Below are 18,949 nucleotides of genomic sequence, written 5' to 3' on the forward strand. Positions count from 1 at the left end.
CAAAAAAATTTATGGAATCGGAATCAATATTTGTTTGATGTTGTTTACTATAAGTGTCTAGAATCAGGATCAGAATAAGATATGTAACAATTATTAGTATATCCCTTTCAACTAATTACAAATACACTGGTTGTGCTAATTTTGTTAATTACAATAATTATACATTTTAAATTATTTTATTACCATATTATTGATATTAAATATTTTTTTATAATAACAATTTATTTAATATTAATAATAATGATTAATTAAAATAAAATTGCACCCACTAAAATACTTTTTTTTATTACACCATCATCATTTAATATACAATATTATAATATTTAATAATAATGTTATTAAATTTTATTATTAAATTCTATTTTAAAAAATCAATTGATATTAATTAATATATAACAAAATAAAATTAAAAAAATATAAATTATGGTATTATAAAAACGCGTTAACTTTGGTATAAATTTTTATTAGAAGAAAAATTATTAGTAGCATAAGTGAAAAAGAAATAAGAAAGTATAAAACAAGCAAAAGCGAGCATAGCTCAGCGGTAATTGGCTCCAACCATAAAGTTGTGAGTTCAGTCCCCCACCCCCACATGTTGTACTAAAACAAAGTGTAAAACAATCAAACAAAAAGTTATGAGTCTCATTAATACATGAGAGAGAAGGAAATTGCTACAATTTGGGGCTGGGTGCTGGCGGGTTCTGGGCTTGTGCGTATGGGCCTTGTGAATGCGGACTGCGGTCGCAATCGTGTGGCCTTGCGAATCTTGGGCATTGGGAGTTTTTGGTTTGATTATTTTTGTAAGACACAATAAAGTTTTAAATTGTAAGGGTAAACCTAAACATTAATTCAAACATTAATTCATGAATGACACGACCCGTCCCAGAACATCTATTAGTTCAAGAACGGACCACGCCGACCATGGACCCCACTAGGTGCAAAGTCTATAGGCGAAAATCTTCTAGACTTTTACACTAACTTTTAGCATCATTCTTATTCTTAAATTTCTTCTAGATACATTATTCATAATGTAACTACAGATGATATGCAATTTCTTAACGACTATGGTTGGTAGAAGTTGGTCCATTCTCTCTTTGAAACTCAGATACAACCTGAGAAAAAAAACAAAGAGTAAAGAAAGCTCAGTGAGTGGTAAATTAATACAAAAAAAATAATATTGTAAAACTTCTTTCATAAACAACTGAAGTTTCGAAGTTCTGCAAAACAAGCCTTATAAAACCGTTCTAATAAATATTCTCATTAAATCTCATAAAACTTGAGAACTAAAACTCATAAAGACTTCCTCATAATAAGCGTGTGTAACAACACGCATTCTCAAAATAAAATTGTAAATCGTTCTCCTGAAATATTAAACAGAACTAGGAAAACACTTTCTAATATCATATAAAACATTTTCCTTCAACCAATAAATAGGTTCAGAAAACTCAACACCACACATGTATCCACATTCTATTCTGGTCTACTAGCGTAGAGTAATCTCAATACGCACAACAGAATAATTCTATTTCTGGTCTACTGGCATAGAGTAATCTCAATATACACAGCAGAATAATTCTCTCAACACGTGGAGTAAAATGGTCTCAAAGACCTTCTATTTCTGGGTATACTATAGAAACACATTCACATAGCATACGGGTAATCACCTGGATACAATAACATGGTGGTCTGAAAACTTATTTCTGCATAAAATTCTCAATCTCATTGACTGTTCTAAAATTCTTCTTTTTCTTTCTTCTTTCTAAGAACTTTTCTTTCTTTCTCAGATCACTTCTAAAATCTTTCTTTCTAAAAACATTTCATAGAATTCTAATATCATTTTCTGAAATCTCTTTCTAAATACTTTTCATAACCTTGAAACACTTCTTTAAACTCATAAAACATTTCTCATTAAACATTTCTAAAATAATTCTTTCTAACATATTTTCTTGCTGTCTAAAATAATTCTTTCTAACACATTTTCTTTCATTCTTAGCAAAAAATGTTAAAACATACATAATATACACTTTCTTGAAATTCTATCATAATATATTTCTAAAAACATTTCTAGAATAAACCACTCACAAATTCCAATAATAATATCTAAAACATTTAATAAAGTAACCACTCACAAATTCTTTAAACTCGGTCGTCCTTTCCTCCAATTTCTGACCAACCTGAAATATCGATTTAATACCAAATTATTTTACTTAATTCTAATATCAACTACTTCCAAACTTTAATCACAATATATTCAAACAAAACCAATTATTCAAAATTCCTCATCCTCTCTCTTCATTAAAAGTCCACTAATTCTCTTTCCTATCACCTTACACGCGTGGGACCCACAAACATAACTCAATTTTCTCTTTCCTTTCAACTTCACATTTTCCTTCATTAATTTTCAAACCACGAATTACCCCATTTCTTTTACCAATTTGGGAATTCATTTTACTTTTCTTAATTTATTTTTATCCCAAAATCCCTTTCTCTCTCCTCTATTCAACAACCCATCTTCTTTTTCTCTCCTCTCTTCTCCTACCAAACCCACGGCCATTTTTTCTTTCTTTTTCTTCTTCTGCAACTTCTTCCTTCTCTTATCAATTACCCTTCTCTGTTTTCCTTTTTCTTTTTATGAACTTTTCTCTAAACTCCTACTCTTCAAACCTTCTAAAATTCCATAAACTCTACCTTCAATTTCCTTCTTCTTCTTCACAAATTCCCCTCAAATTCCACCATTAAAGATACCCATAATAACAATTACGTTTTCTGTAAAACGATTATTAAGGCCAGAAATTCAAATTTTCTTCTAAGCAATTTCTTGAATATAACCACAAAAATCCACAGATTCACAGAATTTCTAAAGAATAAAACCCACAAAATTTCACCTTAAAAAATCCTATAACCCATGATTTCTCCTACTTAGTTTTAAAAAACTTACCAAACTATGAATCCATAACTCCGTACCGCTGCTTTTAAAACAAATTTCTTCAAACTCTTCTTCACCATCGTTCTCTCTCCCTCCTTTTTCCTTCTCCATTTTCGTTTCACCCCTCTCTGTTCTTTCTTTTTTTTCCCTTCTTTCTTCTTTTCTTTTCTTTCCTTTCCTTTTCTGTTTCTCTCTTTTTTTTTAAGACACGTCACACACAACTTTCCTAAGGCAACACCACACACACGTGTCGCCTTTAAAATTCAAACCAAATTCTTTTTTTTTTCTCTTTTCTTTTAAGTTAAAAGACCAATATACCCTTTAAACTTCAATCTTTAATAATTCCCCAAATTTCTCTCTCTTTTTTTGTTACAAAAAGACTAAACAGTCCTTACAACGAAGCATTCTATTTTCCTCATGTAGTGTTATCCATGTTAATGTTATTATTTGTTGCTTCCTCTATGCATGTACATTTTTTGAAATATGCAAAAATAAAAGGAAGTTATAGTTAACTTATTAACATTAGAAAACATCAGCATATACGTAATTCTTTAATAAAGTTCCAAACCTTCTTCAATTCGGGAACTTCCTCCAAATATAATCGAAGTTCAATACTAATAGCATTCGAGCGTAGACAAATTAAAGCAGCAGAAGTAGAAGAAACATTCTTAGACATAGACAAATTAAACTCATTAAATAATTGTCTCAAAACATCTACTTTCTTTCCCATTCCCTTTGCAACATTAGCCTCAAATAGCTGAGTGAAACAATACATAAGAAGGTTCATCTTATAATGAGGGTTAGAATAAATGCAACATATAATAAGTAATTTGTCTTTTCACTATTCTCCCAATATTTATCATATTTCAGCTGCACTTCGGTCGTTATGGTAGCAAGAATGAGATTACCGCTATCATAAGAATAGTTTCTTATACAATGCTTTTGATAGTAGAAATCTAACGGAAGACCATATTGGACGTACTATAAAGAGAACCATAAATTCTAAGGCCAGTTCATAAATTACTAATAAAAATTTAGTAAATGTACACGAAATCTTCCGATCAGTACTTTTTAGATTTTGATAATCTTTCATGTTAAAGTAGGCTATGTCGTAGTTCTTTAATCATTCAAATGACTTCTCATTTTTTTTAGCATCAAGCATTAAATATGTCGAGTTCCACCTAGTTGGAACATTAAGACATGCAAGACTATTGCTAGATATATTCTCGTCTTTCAATACACTTAAATTTACCAAATCTAGTAGGATAAGATTTAAAAATTTACCAAATCTAGTAGGAGAAGATTAACAAATCTTGCAACATTTCAAATTTTAGTCATTTGACTCGTGCACATCTTTCAAATCATCACTCACAATCAAATTTAGAATATGTGCACAACACCTAACATGCAAAAAATCACAAGCACCAATCCTTGTTTGAAACGCTTTACTAGATAAGCAATAGAAGTATCATTTGATGAAGCATTATCGACAGTCAACGTCAACACATTTTCTATCCCCCATTGTTTCAAACATCTTTCAAACTTCTCATCCTATAATCTCCCCTTTATGATTATTGATACTCTCCAAAAAAGAGTTATTCTAGCTATTATATGGGTAGTTTTGTGATAATTAATGCTGTTGTGTGTCTATCTTAGCTCTTAAAAATCATAAATGGAAATAGAATATGTGAAATGAGCATAATTTCCTTGTGTTGGATGCTTTGGCTTAAGTTCTTGCTCATTTCCTCTATTATTGGCTCTTTTGTGCAAAATTGAAAGCTAAGGACTAAGGCAGGAGAAAAGCGCAGAGCCCAGACAGATATTGATGAAGCATTCTTAAGCTGGAGTTTGAGAAGCTGAAGCAATCATATGCTTGGGCATGGTTTCACAGTACATAATTGAGGATATTTGACCATACATGTACGTTTTACAGCTTGGTGCCCTAAAATTAAGACCCAATATAAAAGGGACATAATGACCTAGCCGACACACAAAGATCCCAATAGAGAACATTCTTTGCGTGCTGGAAAAGACAAGGAGCAGAATTACACCATTTTGGAAAGGAGAGCTGACGACAGAGAGAAGCTGCTGGTCCTCGCGTGCTGGTGTCTCTTCATCTGCGTGTTTGTTTTCTTCTTTAAAATGGGTTGTATTCTCTGCTTACCCATTTCGTTTTCCCACTTCCCCATGAACTAAATCCCATTTAGGGGGAGATTTCAATGTTGTAACTTCTGAACAATTGATACTCTAGCTGATTTCACTTTATTATTAATAGTGCTGTGCAGATTTATTTCATCTTACTGACCATTGCTGGACACTTTTAGTTTGTTAGCTGCTGTATGATCCAGAAGTCTGTATGGTTATTTGATTTGCTCTATTTGTGATTTAGCCGCTATTTATGTTAGCGGTTTGTGGAAACTCAGAAATAGGGTCCCCTAATCATGCTTAGAATTTATTTTTATCACTTGGGTATCTAGCAACGAGAGTTGTGGATATTCATGTTTGGGTATCTTGGTAGGAACCGTATCGAGTTGAGCAGTAGCAATTGTTTTTATGCTAGAGTAGATGTTGGGATTTAGTGAGAGAATAAGGGGTCTCCCCGTATTTCCCATATATGTTACCCATTCTTTATTCGCTGTGTTAGAGCCTTTTTCTTGCCCCAACATCTGTAGATTGTGTTCACATTTTGAATCGTTTACTGCTTTTGTTTATGGTGTTTTCATTACAGTTTTTAATACAAAACAACTTTATTTTATTTTCTTGCACTTGTGGTATTCTTCAGTATCGACTTTAAATATTACATTAAGTCCTTGTGGATTCGACCACGTTCGTATTACAATCGATGAATATAGTATACACTTGCACTTGTATTCATCATGGTCGTATTAAAATTAACCTTGTTGTGAAGGAATTGGATTCATATAATACTATAGGGGTTTTTTTTTTGAGAAATTATATTAATACTATAGGTTAAAATTAATGTACACTAAGATGTACATTAAATCTATAGGTTATAACAAGAGAGATGCATTTGAATATGATTCAAATATATAGTTTTTAATTAAATATGTGATATTTTATTAAAGTTTAAAAAACTATTTTTTTTAAGATAAATAATTAATTGTTAATTATTTATTTAATTAATATTTAGGATTTAATTAATTAATTATTCATTAGATTAATAATTAATAATTAAATTTATTAATTATTAATTAGATTAATAATTGAATGAATAAATTAAATTAAATTAATTAATTTTTAATTAGATAAATAATTAAATTAATTAATTTTTAATTAGATAAATAATTAAATTATTTATTTAATTAAATTAATAATTAATATTATTATTTATTATTAATATTATTATTAATTAAAACTCCCCCTACAAAATTACAGGGGATTGAGAAGTTGTCGTGACTTGGAGAGTTACCTCACTTCATTTTTTGTTAAAAACTGCAGAAGTATTTTGCACTTGTGTTTCTTGTTCCCTGCAAAACAAAAGATTTTCTCTAAAAAAATCCTCTTAAGGTCTCAATCCCTCTCGGTTCCCACAAACCGGTTCCTCGCCGAGGATATAACAAGGAAGATCTATTAGTGATCCCAACTGGTTTGACGAGAAGAATGAGTTCTTCAAAAGGTAAAACTCATTCTTCCCCTGTATTTTGTTTTTTTCCGTGTTTTCAATTTCAAAGGAATTCAACCGCTTCCGCTTGAGATTAACATTCCTTCACAAAACCACTCCAAAATATAGATTTCCTTTGTGTGGTTGAACTTAGTAATTCATATTTTACCCTCGGAGCATGCTTGTTTGATTGGTCATCAAACCCATGCAATGTTTCTAGCACCGAGCATAGTGAGTAATCTAGCTGCTCAAAGTAACAATTGTAAAGGTAATCCTTTTAGCTCTTATTTTGTCGGGTTGAAACTACTTATACGATTGGATTTAAGTGGCTATAGGTTAAGATCGTTCATACGCTTGAGTTATCGAGTATCATTTGGTATCAGAGCTAAGACTCTACATTGAATATTTATTATTTTATTGCTTTTAAATTCTATCTTGTCTTTCTTCCCTCATATTTCGAAAATCACAAAAAGACCTTCATCCTGTTGTTCTTGTTTCGCATGCTTATTTCCTATCATTCTGGCATAGAAGTTACTAATTTCAAAAATTGGTTTAAAGTGTCTAACTCTTGTTTGTGTGTATTCATAATCCAAAAAGTTTTCCAACAAATAAAATTTCACTTTAATCCGAGATCTATAGCCAAAGTTATCAACTTTTTCTCGAAACCCTAGATTTTGTTCAGATATTAGAGAGTAACTTCGAAATACCATATCTTTTTGTTCAGATATCCAAATCGAATGAAACTAGTACCATTAAAAATGTAATCAAGTTAGATTTCTAGTGAAATAAGAATCGATTAGTTTGGATACGTGGTCTGGAAGTTATCAATTTTTTTATTGCGCACTGCTTTTCTGAAAATTTCTACAGCAGCCGAGAAATCCCTATGTCAAACTCGACGATTTATATCTTGTTGACCTTGTTATTGTTTATAGTTGAGTCTTATATCAAATTGAAGGTCTTTGAAAGATCTTTCCCGAGACACCAAGATTGTTGCCATCCTAGGTCTGGAGAGCAAGTTATCAGCGATTGAAGAATAAGTGTTCCAACATAAAAACTTTCCATATTTGGAACTGGACAGATTTGGGAAAGATATTTGGGCTAAGTCCAAATCAATTTTTTTTTTTGCAAGTAATCCTATTTTTGGTTTATTGGCATTCTAAAACTATTTTTCGATTACTTTGTCAAAGTAGGACAACCATAAAGAAGGATGACAACCACCGCACTCAAAATCCCTACCCGAGAGAGGCCTTTTGTGTGGTCACTGAATTTCTTTGAGAGAGTAACGTCCTCAAAACAAAACGACAGCCCACATAAGTAAAGTTAACTCATTTTACTTTGAGTTGTCATTGGTTTGAACCCCATCCAAGCCATGTACACCATACACCCTTATCCCAAAGTTACTCATTTGCCATATGCTACTACTGTTTTGTTGGTAAGTATCTTTTGTGTGTGGTTGAACATCGAATTGGATTTTGTACACCTTGTAAAGTTAATTTTTATTTTCTTTAATTTTTATAGCATAGTTCTTTTCATTATTGTGCTTTGACTTCAAGTTGCATATTGTAGTCAAGTCTAGTCACCAAGAGCACTAGGCTCAAGGTAATTACACCTTGTCTTTTATATCACTTGCATCATATAGCATTTGGTATCTTTTGAGTTATCATTTCCATACTCTTTTTGTTTTTACTTATCATTTGGTATCTTCCATATCTTTTGATTTCTTACTTGTCATTTGGTTTCATTCACATCATTGACCCTATTCAAAAAAAAAAAAAAAAAGAAAGAAAGAAAAAAAGAGCATTTTTGCATTGTTACCTTTTAGATCATTGCTTGCTATTGTTCTAGTGTCGATCTGCCACGAGAAATCAAGCTAGCTTCTCAAAGGAAAGGGTAATCACACCACACCAACATTACCTCCACAAAGAGAGATCAAGTGACGAAGTGAATGAGAGATCTATATATTGTTTTTCTAACCTTTACTTGTGCAGTGTGGCATCAAGAGGAAAATCCCAAGAGTCACAAGAAGAGAGAGATCAGTCTCAAGTAGGTGATGAAAGACTTAGGGAGGCCCAAATCCAAACATTTGCAAGATTCATTAAGAGGCTTGAAGCAATTACAAAAGCTTTACAAATGTTGATCACTCTTGTTCAAGGATGGGAGAGACCACAAAGAATGCCACAACGAATAAGACCTTTAAGTCCAAGAGAGGCATCCGAAGACTCCCAAGAAAAAGAGGTAAGAACATTAGACTATTATGTTAATGAAGATCATTATGATGTTTGTCCTCCAAGGAGAGCAATCATGGCCAAGGAAGAGGAAGAATCCAACCCATCCGAGATAGGCCAATAAATGAGAACTACTTAGGGAGTATCAAGTTGAAGATCCCAACTTTCCATGGAAAGACTACACTCGAAAAATATGAAGCACGAGAGAAAGAGATTGACTTAGTGTTTGCATGCTACAACTATGATGATAACAAGAAGATAATTCTAGCAATCACTCCTTTTAAAGATTATGCACTAACTTGGTGGGATAAAGTGATATCTCATAGAAGGAGAAACCACGAAGGACACATAGAATCCTGGCTCGAGTTCAAGGAGCTAATGAAGAGAAGATTTGTATCACTACACTACCATAGAGCAAATTCAAGGAAATTAAACATGCTCTATCAAGGCACTAAAGGAGTTGAAGACTACTACAAAGAGATGGATATGTTGATGAGCCGTTTGCAACTAGAAGAAGATGAGGAGACCACTATGTCCGATTCTTAGATGGTCTTAACCTGAATATAGTCGACAAGATTGACTTGCAACCCTATGAAGACATGAAGGAACTTCTACACCTTGTCGTCAAAATAGAGGAGTAAAATCAAAGGAGGGCTAAAAGGTATGTTAAAACTAAGACCACTAGTAGCAATGTTTAGACTAAACCCTTAGAGTCAAAGGTTAAAAGTACTTATGAAAAGGGAGAGTCGTCTAAGTCCAAATCCCAACCTGAAATCCGTAAAACTTGGACTAGTGAAATTAAATGTTTTAGTGTCATGAAGTAACCCACATAAGCCGAAATTACTCTAACCAAAGAGCCATGATCCTTAGAGAGGGAGAGCTAGCCACAGACGATGAGGAAGAAGAGAAGGTAGAGGTTGAGGAGATAAAAGAAGAGAGTAGTCAAGAAGAAGAGATAGAAGAAGATTTCAATGATATAGCCTTACTGGCTAAGATAAACCTCAATGTGCAATATAGAGAATGACCCTTAGAGGCACGAAGAGAGAACATATTCCATATTAGGTGCATAATAAACTCCATCCCTTGTAGTGTTATCATTGATAGTGGGAGTTGTACAAAGGTGGCTAGTAAGGATATAATGGAGAGATTGAAATCGGCCACCACACCACATCTACCGCCTTATAGTTTACAATGATTTAATGATAGTGGTGATGTTAGAGTCTAAAAGCAAGTTCAAGTTCAATTTTTCATAGGTAGGTACAAAGACGAGGTGATTTGTGATGTTGCACCTATGCATGTAGTGACTTCTTGCTAGGAAGACTGTGGCAATTTGACAAGAAAGTGAGTTTTTATGGTTTTCTTAATAAATATTCATTTGAGCATCATGGAAGAAAAAATCACACTTGCACCCCTTTCTCTAAAAGAAGTTCATATTGATCAATTAAAATTGGAAGCAACCAATGGAATTGAGGACAGTGAGGAAGCAACCAATGGAATTGAGGACAGTGAGGAATGAACCAGTGGAATTGAGGACAGTGAGGAAGCAACCAATGGAATTGAGGACAGCGAGGAAGGAACCAGTGGAATTGAGGACAGTGAGGAAGCAATCAATGGAATTGTGTTTAATTCTTTAAACACTTTAATATTTGACAACTTACCTCAGGTTACAAGTTTTTTCTCCAAAATTGAGGAACTTGGGCAATCAAGGCTTCATAATTCTGAAGGCAATATCCATCCATTTTTCAGTGCATCTTTTAACTCAGAAGTACAGTTCAACATGCTTTCACAACCTTAACAACTTTCTAATAACGAAATAATAACCCAATCATGCTCAATATCCAACACCATTATTTAACAAGTATTACTAAGGATAATAGCTCACTAAACACGCCGAACAAAACATGCATATCCAGGCAACAAACATTACCACAGCAATACTCACAGTTTAGCAAGCAGAAAACTCACCATTTTCATCGACAAATATCCAACACCATTCCAAGTATATTGACTAACACAACGAAAATTATTTAGCACAATGACATCACAAAATTAGCATTAAACGCCACAAAATCAGCACGTTAGAGGCCATCGAGCATACATGAACACACGCACACGCCCCTTGTCTACTTACCCACAACCTCGCCCTTAAGTTTTGCGTCGACCTCACCCTAAGCACACCAAAACAGAAAATACAGCACGTTACGTACGCTACATATCCTTCGAAATTAACTCTAAAAGGGTTCGAATGACGCATTACCACCAAACCGACTTCGTATAGATGTGGGTCACCTAGATCTAACTTGCCAAGGTGTGGGTAGCCTAAATCGAGCTTTGAACAGGTGTGGGTCACCGCCAAATGTCCTAAACACCGCTGTAACGTACAAATCCCGTCGCTGGAGTTGTTGTTCGTCGGGTCGTAGCAGCAAGTCGCCGCCGTTCCGCTACTGTACCGCCCGTCCGCCGTGCGCCGCTGCGAGGAAGGGGGCCGCGCCGCCGCTGGATCAGGATGTCGCCGCTGCTGTTCGAAGAAGCGCCGCAGCGCCGCTGCTCGATCCGAAGGGCGCCGCCGCCGCTGCTGTTTGATCCGAAGAAGCGCCGCCGGAGCCGCTGCACCTCGCCTGAAAACAAGAGAAGGGGGGCGGCGGGGTTGGAAGATGAAGGACAAATTCGGGGGGTGGCTAGGGTAGAAAAAAAAAGAAGAAGAAAGGAAAGGGGCTTGGGGCTAGGGTTTTCTTTTCCTTTTGTTTTTTTTAAAACCAAATTAGCTCAATGGAGGCCCCAACGCGTCCAAGCCCAAGAGGAAAGAAGTCCATCCCCCTTAAAACAAGACCCACCGCACGGAGTCCGGTAAATTATTAATTTAAGTTGGAGTTTAGGGCCCGATAGTAAAGATAAATTTAATTAACAATCAATTGAAAAATAAATGAAGGAAAATAAAATCTCCTGATTCGAGACTAACTAACCTGAGGAACTCGGGGCGTTACACCCATTTACAACCGATAGGTTTCTTTCCTGTAGGAAGAGACACTAAATCCCAAGTACCATTGTCATCTAAGGCAGTCATCTCCTCCAACATAGCAGCCCGCCAACCAGGTGACTGGTGGTTATGCTGAACGCACGCACTAAGCGTGGTAACAATTCTATAGATGCAAGCGCACACCTGTCAGAGTAATATAAAATGGATGGAGTATCCAAGTATCGATCCTCAAGGACTTCTAAATAATTTCCAAACTCTAAAGTTTTAATGAATAGTGAACGTTGAAATGAGTGATTCTTGTAAAATGGGAAGTGGTCACAAATAATGGTTTTGGATTTGGGACTTGGTCTTATAATGGTAAAACCTAGCCCGAATTACTTCAAATTAGCCAACAAAGAATCAAGGATACGCTAAGGACGATATGCATTTTACTTTAGGAACCAACGACTACGCTTTTCACTTGACTTATGTCTAAGCAAGTTCAAAGTCCTAAGACATTCCCTAATATGTCTATTATGAGAGATATCTTAGTTTTAGGATGGAAATAGTCGCAACCTCGGGTTAAGGTCCTATGTCTAGGCTACTTAACCGGAACCCTTATGTCTAAGGCGCTCCTCTCCTCGGTTTAACCACTCAACAATGCAAATAAGCAACCTTTTCAGTATTGACTTGTTAAGACTTACAATGGCCTTCTCTAAATCCTAACTTTTTGGGAAAACATGTTGAGCAATGAGTGGAAAGCAAAAACACTACTTCTTAGCAACCCTTTTTAGAAATAAAAGGCTAACTATCCATAACCGGGCTAGAGACGGGAATTTAGGAAGACATATTGAAGAAAATACAGCAAGTAAAATGGTTGAAATTGAAATGCATGTGTGGAAAACAAAAGTTAACTAACGGAGAGTTTTGCTCGGGATTGAGAGCTTCGCCCTTCTCTTTCAAGCAAGGGGGAGTGTCACGTGCTCTTTCCTCCAAAAACACAATTCTCTTAACTAAAAATAAAGTAAAGGCAAAGGAAAGATAAGCAAAGTGCTGGATTTTTATATATTTGAATAGGTAGAAAATAACTAAGTACAAACGGAAACAAAACAAAGCTCAATAAAAGAATCTAAAGTGCTCGGGATTTAAAAACTAAAAGCAACTAATGAAAGCAACTCAAAAGTACTTAGAAAGCAACAAAGAAACACTAAGAATGATCAAGAGAAGAAAGCAAGGCTTGATGATTTTGGTGGAGAAGCTGCTGGAATTTATAGCTGTGCAGAATTGGTTAGATAGGTCCTAAAATGCTGGTGGATCACCCATTTCCAACTCTTTTGACTGACTAAGTCGTGCTCAAACTGATAGTGGAACACTTCTTCTACACGTATGCATCGGTTGGAACCACCAAAACGCATTGGAAGACGCGTTTCATTAAGGGCAAAGTTGGAAGAAAACCAGTTTTCCTACAGCCACACAGGCGTCTGGCGCCTCCCATGATGATGTTTCCGTCTTTTTGCTTCTTTTGATTAATTTGCACTCCCAAATGGTCCTAAAATGTCATAAATACAATATAAGCCAACCAAAAACCATCATATATGAATTTTGCATGAATTGGAACTCAAACAACCGAGAAAAAGTCCGAAACAAAGTTAAAACATAGTAAAAACAGCATCTAAAACCTTCTTTTTACGCATGTAAACAAGCGTAATCACCAGGATGAGACAAAGCTTCATGAACAGTTTTAGGAATAGATACAGATTCAAGGGATGCAATAAATGAACAAGTAGATGATGATAAATGGTTATATGAAACAAAAGAAGAAACAGGATAAGTACACTTACGCTTACCTTTTCGAAGGGCAATAGGAAGGTCATCATTCATTCCTGGATCCACATGCAAAGAAGCTGCTGGTATAGGGCATGAGTCCGTAGGAGGTTGCCGACGAGAATAAACTTGAGTAATAGTGGGGAGAGAAGGATCAGGCGCAGAGGGAGATGTATTGCTAGGAAGTTCTTTAGTAGAAGTAGAGACAATAGAATAGACAAGAAAGGAATCATCTTCCTGTGACTGCTCCCCCTGACTGGTACTCAAGGACGATGAAAAATGAGTATTTTCAAAGAACGTAACGTCAGGAGAGACAAGATAACTATTGAGATCAGGACAATAACATCGATACCCTTTTTGAACACGAGAGTAACCAAGGAAAATGCATTTCAATGACTTAGGGTCTAATTTGGTGAGCTGGAGGCGAACATCCCGAACGAAACAAGTGCAACCAAATATTTTAGGTTTAATAGGAAATAAAGGTTGCGTAGGACACAGAGTACGGTAAGGTATTTCACCCTTAAGAATTGACGAAGGCAGGCGATTAATCAAGAGGCAAGCCGTTCAAACAACATCAACCCAAAAGTATTTTGGAACATGCATTTGAAACATTAAGGCCCTTGCTGTTTCGAGAAGATGTCTATTTTTCCTTTCTGCAACTCCATTTTGAGACGGAGTATCAACACACGAGGATTGATGAATATTACCATGTTCACTTAAATAGGAGCCAAGAGCACCAGAAAAATATTCCTTAGCATTATCACTCCGTAGAACTTTAAGAGAACCATCAAATCGAGTTCGAATTTCAGCATCAAAGTTACGAAAATGAGAAAGTAACTCAGAACGATGTTTCATCAAATATAACCCAGTTACACGAGAGAAATCATCGACAAAAGTAACAAAATACCGAAATCCATTTTTGGACTCAATAGGACAAAAACCCCAAACATCAGAATGGACTAATTCAAAAAGAGCATTAGCTCGTGTATTGACTCTAGGATAGGAACTGAGACGATGAAACTTAGCAAATTGACATGACTCATAATCTAAAGAATGCAAACTATGAAATTGAGGACGGAGACTCTTTAACACGGAGAAAGATGGATGACCCAAACGACAATATTCTTTGAAGGGAGTTGGCACTCGAGTGCAAAAGGTGGCTGTAGGTATTTGTGTATCAAACGTGTAGAGGCCATTAGATTCACGCCCTTTACCAATAGTCTTCTTCGTTGTAAGATCCTGAAATAAGCAATAACTAAGAAAGAATAAGACACAACAATTAAGATCACGAGTAAGCTTACTGACAGAGATCAAATAAAAGAAAATTGTGGCAAATTTAAAACAAAGGTCAATGAAAGAGTTTTGGAGAGATGAACTGTGCCAGAGCCAAGAACAGGAGAAATGGTGCCATCCGCTATTGTAACATTAGGTAAAGATGTAGATGGTGAAAAGGTGGCAAATAAATTGGGGTTACCTGACATATGATTCGTAGCACCAGAGTCAATGACCCATTTTGACCCGGAGGAAATAAGACATTTATTGGTATTACCTGAATCAGCAATGACAGTAATTGGATTAGAGGATGATGCCATAAATGACTCTTGATACTGTTGGAATTTAGCAAACTCTTCCGCAGAAATCGTTACCATTAATTTCTTCTTGATCATAACTTCAACAATATGGACACAAACAAAAACTGCACTGAAACAGACAAAACCAAATCTGAAGGAGGAAAGAGAATCAAACCAAACCAATTGAACAGAGCCAAGTGAACCAAACCAATTGAACTGAAACAAACGAACCGAACCAGAATCGGTATAAATCAACCAAACAAAACCGGAATGTGACGAACCAGACCGAACCGAACCTGAACCAGATGAACCAAACCACTTGAAACCAAACCGGTTTAACGGACCACTTGAACCGGATCAGGTGTTTTCTGAAACCAGAAACCTTAAGTGCTACCCCACGACAACCAGAGGGGCAAAGGCGATTGGCAGTGACGGAAGCGCACGACGACTTGCGGCGACGAAGGTGCGAAGGACGGCGAGACGAAACCCACGAATAGCAATTGGAAAACAGCAGCATTGGCGAATCAGCAAACGGCGGCGGTGGTGGTGGTCGGCGACAGTGGTTGGCGACAGCGGCGGTGGTAGTAGTGAGTTGTGTTGGATAGCAATGAACAAAACCCTAAGGGACAAAGTCCTAATGGGCACAAAACCATAATGAGCATCAAAATCCTAATGGGCACAAAAATTTTAGAAGAAACCTAGGGCTCTGATACCATATAGAGACTAAGATTGGAGAGAATCCAATGTGATATATTCTCATTACTAAAGTCTATATATAAAGACAAATATACAAGGTTGACCTAATCCTATAAAAAGAAGGTAAATGACAAATTAATATTAATACAAGAATATAAAATATACTAATATCTATACTCTAACAATCTTGATTTTTCTCCACATACTAACAACATAGATAAATATTGTATATTGTATTATGGCAAGATTAAAAGTAGAGATTTGTTGCACTTATTGGTCTCCAACCAATTCCTTCAAGAGCACCAGATGTTTGTTTCCAAATATTGCATTATGATACTATTATTTTTTGCAAAGACAACGAAAAGTTGATTGAAAAGCTTGTTAACATGGTAAAGGTTTTCAATATTGCTTTGGGGCTCAAGGTAAATTGAGCAAGTCTTAGGTTAGTGGGGGTAAATGTTAGTGATCAAAGATGGGTGGAAATTGTACATAAAGTAGGGTGGAATCTAGGGCTACATTTATGGGAAATCCAATGAAAAACAGTTATTGGAGCTAGTTTTTAGAGATTTTTTTGTGTAAAATTAGTTGGCGACTATTTTGTGAGATTCCTATTAGGGATAGTTTGGAAAATATTATTAGTATATTAGTGGGAGTATTATGGTAGTTAATTAAGAGTAAGTTGGATATAAATAGTGGTAGTAGGGAGAGAAGGGGGCATCTTTTGGGAAATAGTTTAAGGCGAAGAACTTAGCGTGGTTCTTGGGGGAGAGAAGAGGCACCTCTATTTACATCCAAATTACTCCTAACTAATTACCATAATACCCCCACTACTATACTAACAATGTTTCCCAAACTATCCCTAATAGGGCTCTCATATATTTTCCAAAAGATGGGATGACCATAAGCAATGTAGTGTTAGCAATTCTTCCCATTTATTACTCCTAGAATTAGAGAGGAAAAGAAAAGAGAAATTTATTTGGGAAGTTCATGGTGATAAAAACTTCTCATTTAGTTGGCTGGGACATTATGTCTGATTCATTCGAGGGTGAGGGTTTGGGTATTGGAAATCTAAAGAGAAGGAATGAAGCCCTTTTAATTAAATTACTAGGAGATTTTCAAAAAAATAAGATGAATTGTGGCATAAAGTGGTGGCTAGAGTGTATGAGAAAGAGGATTCTCGATGGTGTATAAATCCAAAAAAATTTGAGAGTTGCAGAAGTTCTTGGTATAATATTTTGAAGCTAAATATTTGTTAATGTTTCATTCAATCAAAATAGGTAATGGTGAGAAAACTTCTTTTTGGAAGGTTTCTTGGATCAACAATTAGCCTTGAACTCCTAATGTTCCAATAATTTTTGAGTTATTTAGTCAGAGAAACATGATTCAGTTAACAATATTGGAATGTCAAAGGTATCTATGAGACAATGGAATTCCATAAGGAAACTCTAAAATATGATGGCTTCGTCTTGTGAATTTAGCTCTAAAATATGGTTATAAATTTCAATGTCAAATATTCCATCCTTGTTAATTACAAGCCAAGAGGTATGATTCACACTTCGAGAGGCTTGAGACACGGGCATCTCCTTCCCCCTTACTGGTGGTCGACATTATGAGTATAATCATTTTGAGAGGGGTAGAGGAGAATATTCTTGAGGGCTTAAGGTTGGAAGGGATAACTTGTATCTCCCTTACCTCCAATTTGCTAATGACACTATCTTCTTTTGCTATGGTAAGGAGGAGTCTTTTGTAAATTTTAACTGCATTTTAGTGTTTTTTTTGGTTTGTTTATAGTCTAAAGATTAACGGAGGCAAGTGTCTTATGGTAGGTATTAACTTTGATCATTCTAAGCTTGATAGGTGGGCCTCCTTAGTAGGTAGCGAGGAGTTGTTATTAAGGTTAGGGGGTGGAAAAGGTTAAAAAAGCTGTAAGTTAACTCAAATTGCAAGTTTGATTCTTTTAGTTTTTGAATTTGTCTAGTCCAAGTCCTAGTTTCTAGGAAGTTGTTAGGATTATTTTTGGTATAGTCAAGTCAACTAGGTAGGTTTCTATTCTTATGGCTAGTAGAGTAGTTGCTTTTTATGTGGAATTAGTTGAGTCTATTTTTAGACTTAGAGTTTGTATAAATATGTAGTATCATTGAATGAAACTTACACACTTCCCCACTTTCTCATTTCTCTCTCAATAATAAGAACTACAGTGGTATCAGAGCCTTAAATTCTGAAGGGATCTGTGAGTGAGGATTAGTGAAATATTCCCGAGAGAAACTAAGTGATACACCTGTGAGAGTTTTGTCTAATGGAGTTAGGATCAAACAATCTTTCTTCACTGGCTGTAACTGTGTTTGATGGTGAAAACTATCAAGCATGGGCAATCAGAATACAAGCCTACATGGAGGGTTGTGATTATTGGGAAGCAATTGAGCAAGATTACGAAATTGCTCCACTTCCTGATAATCCAACGATGCATAGATCAAGACTCACAAGGAGAGGGTCACCAGGAAGGCAAAGGCTCGAGCTTGCCTATATGCAGCTGTGTCTCTCGCCATATTCAACAGAATTATGGCATTGAAGTCAGCAAAGGAGATCTGTGAGTTCCTCAAAAGTGAGTATGAAGGTGATGAGAGGATTAAAGGCATGAAGGTGTTGAACTTGGTGAGGGAATTCGAGAGAATGCAGATGAAGGATTCTGAGTCCATCAAAGAGTACTCAGACAAGTTGATCGGAATTGCTAACAAGGCAAGAGCATTAGGAACTGATCTATCTGACAATAGATTGGTTCAGAAGATTATGGTTTCAGTACCTGAGAGATATGAAGCAACCATTGCTTCCTTAGAGAATACTAAAGACATCTCCAAACTCAAAGTGATAGAAGTTGTTAGTGCTTTACAAGCACAAGAGCAGAGGAGGTTGATGAAGCAAGAAGGAAGCATTGAGGGGCACTGAAAGCTAGAATGCAGTAGGGAGAAGGTGGAAGAGAGAAGAAGTGGAAAGGGAAGAAGGCGAGTGGCAGCAGTAGCTCAGAATCTACTGCAAAGGATGTTGGTAGTGCATGCAAGTACTGCGGGAAGCACAACCATCCACACAAGAACAATAGTTTAGACAACTAGAGTTTGAATCGAGGGATCTTCA

General features: G+C 35.7%; 1 long non-coding RNA gene across 1 annotated transcript; it reads right to left on the reverse strand.

Annotated features, from left to right (window-relative positions):
* Window positions 1-511: 511 nt before the first annotated feature.
* On the reverse strand, window positions 512-3,110 carry LOC111023199 (uncharacterized). Its single transcript, XR_015789637.1, has 3 exons — window positions 2,939-3,110; window positions 2,130-2,174; window positions 512-1,112 (listed from the first exon to the last, which is right to left on the reverse strand). It is a non-coding gene; the product is annotated as an uncharacterized LOC111023199 (long non-coding RNA).
* Window positions 3,111-18,949: the final 15,839 nt, after the last annotated feature.

Source organism: Momordica charantia (genome assembly GCF_013281855.1).
Source record: "Momordica charantia cultivar OHB3-1 chromosome 3 unlocalized genomic scaffold, Mcharantia_2.0 BLBB01000003.1, whole genome shotgun sequence".
NCBI classification, from domain to species: domain Eukaryota; kingdom Viridiplantae; phylum Streptophyta; class Magnoliopsida; order Cucurbitales; family Cucurbitaceae; genus Momordica; species Momordica charantia.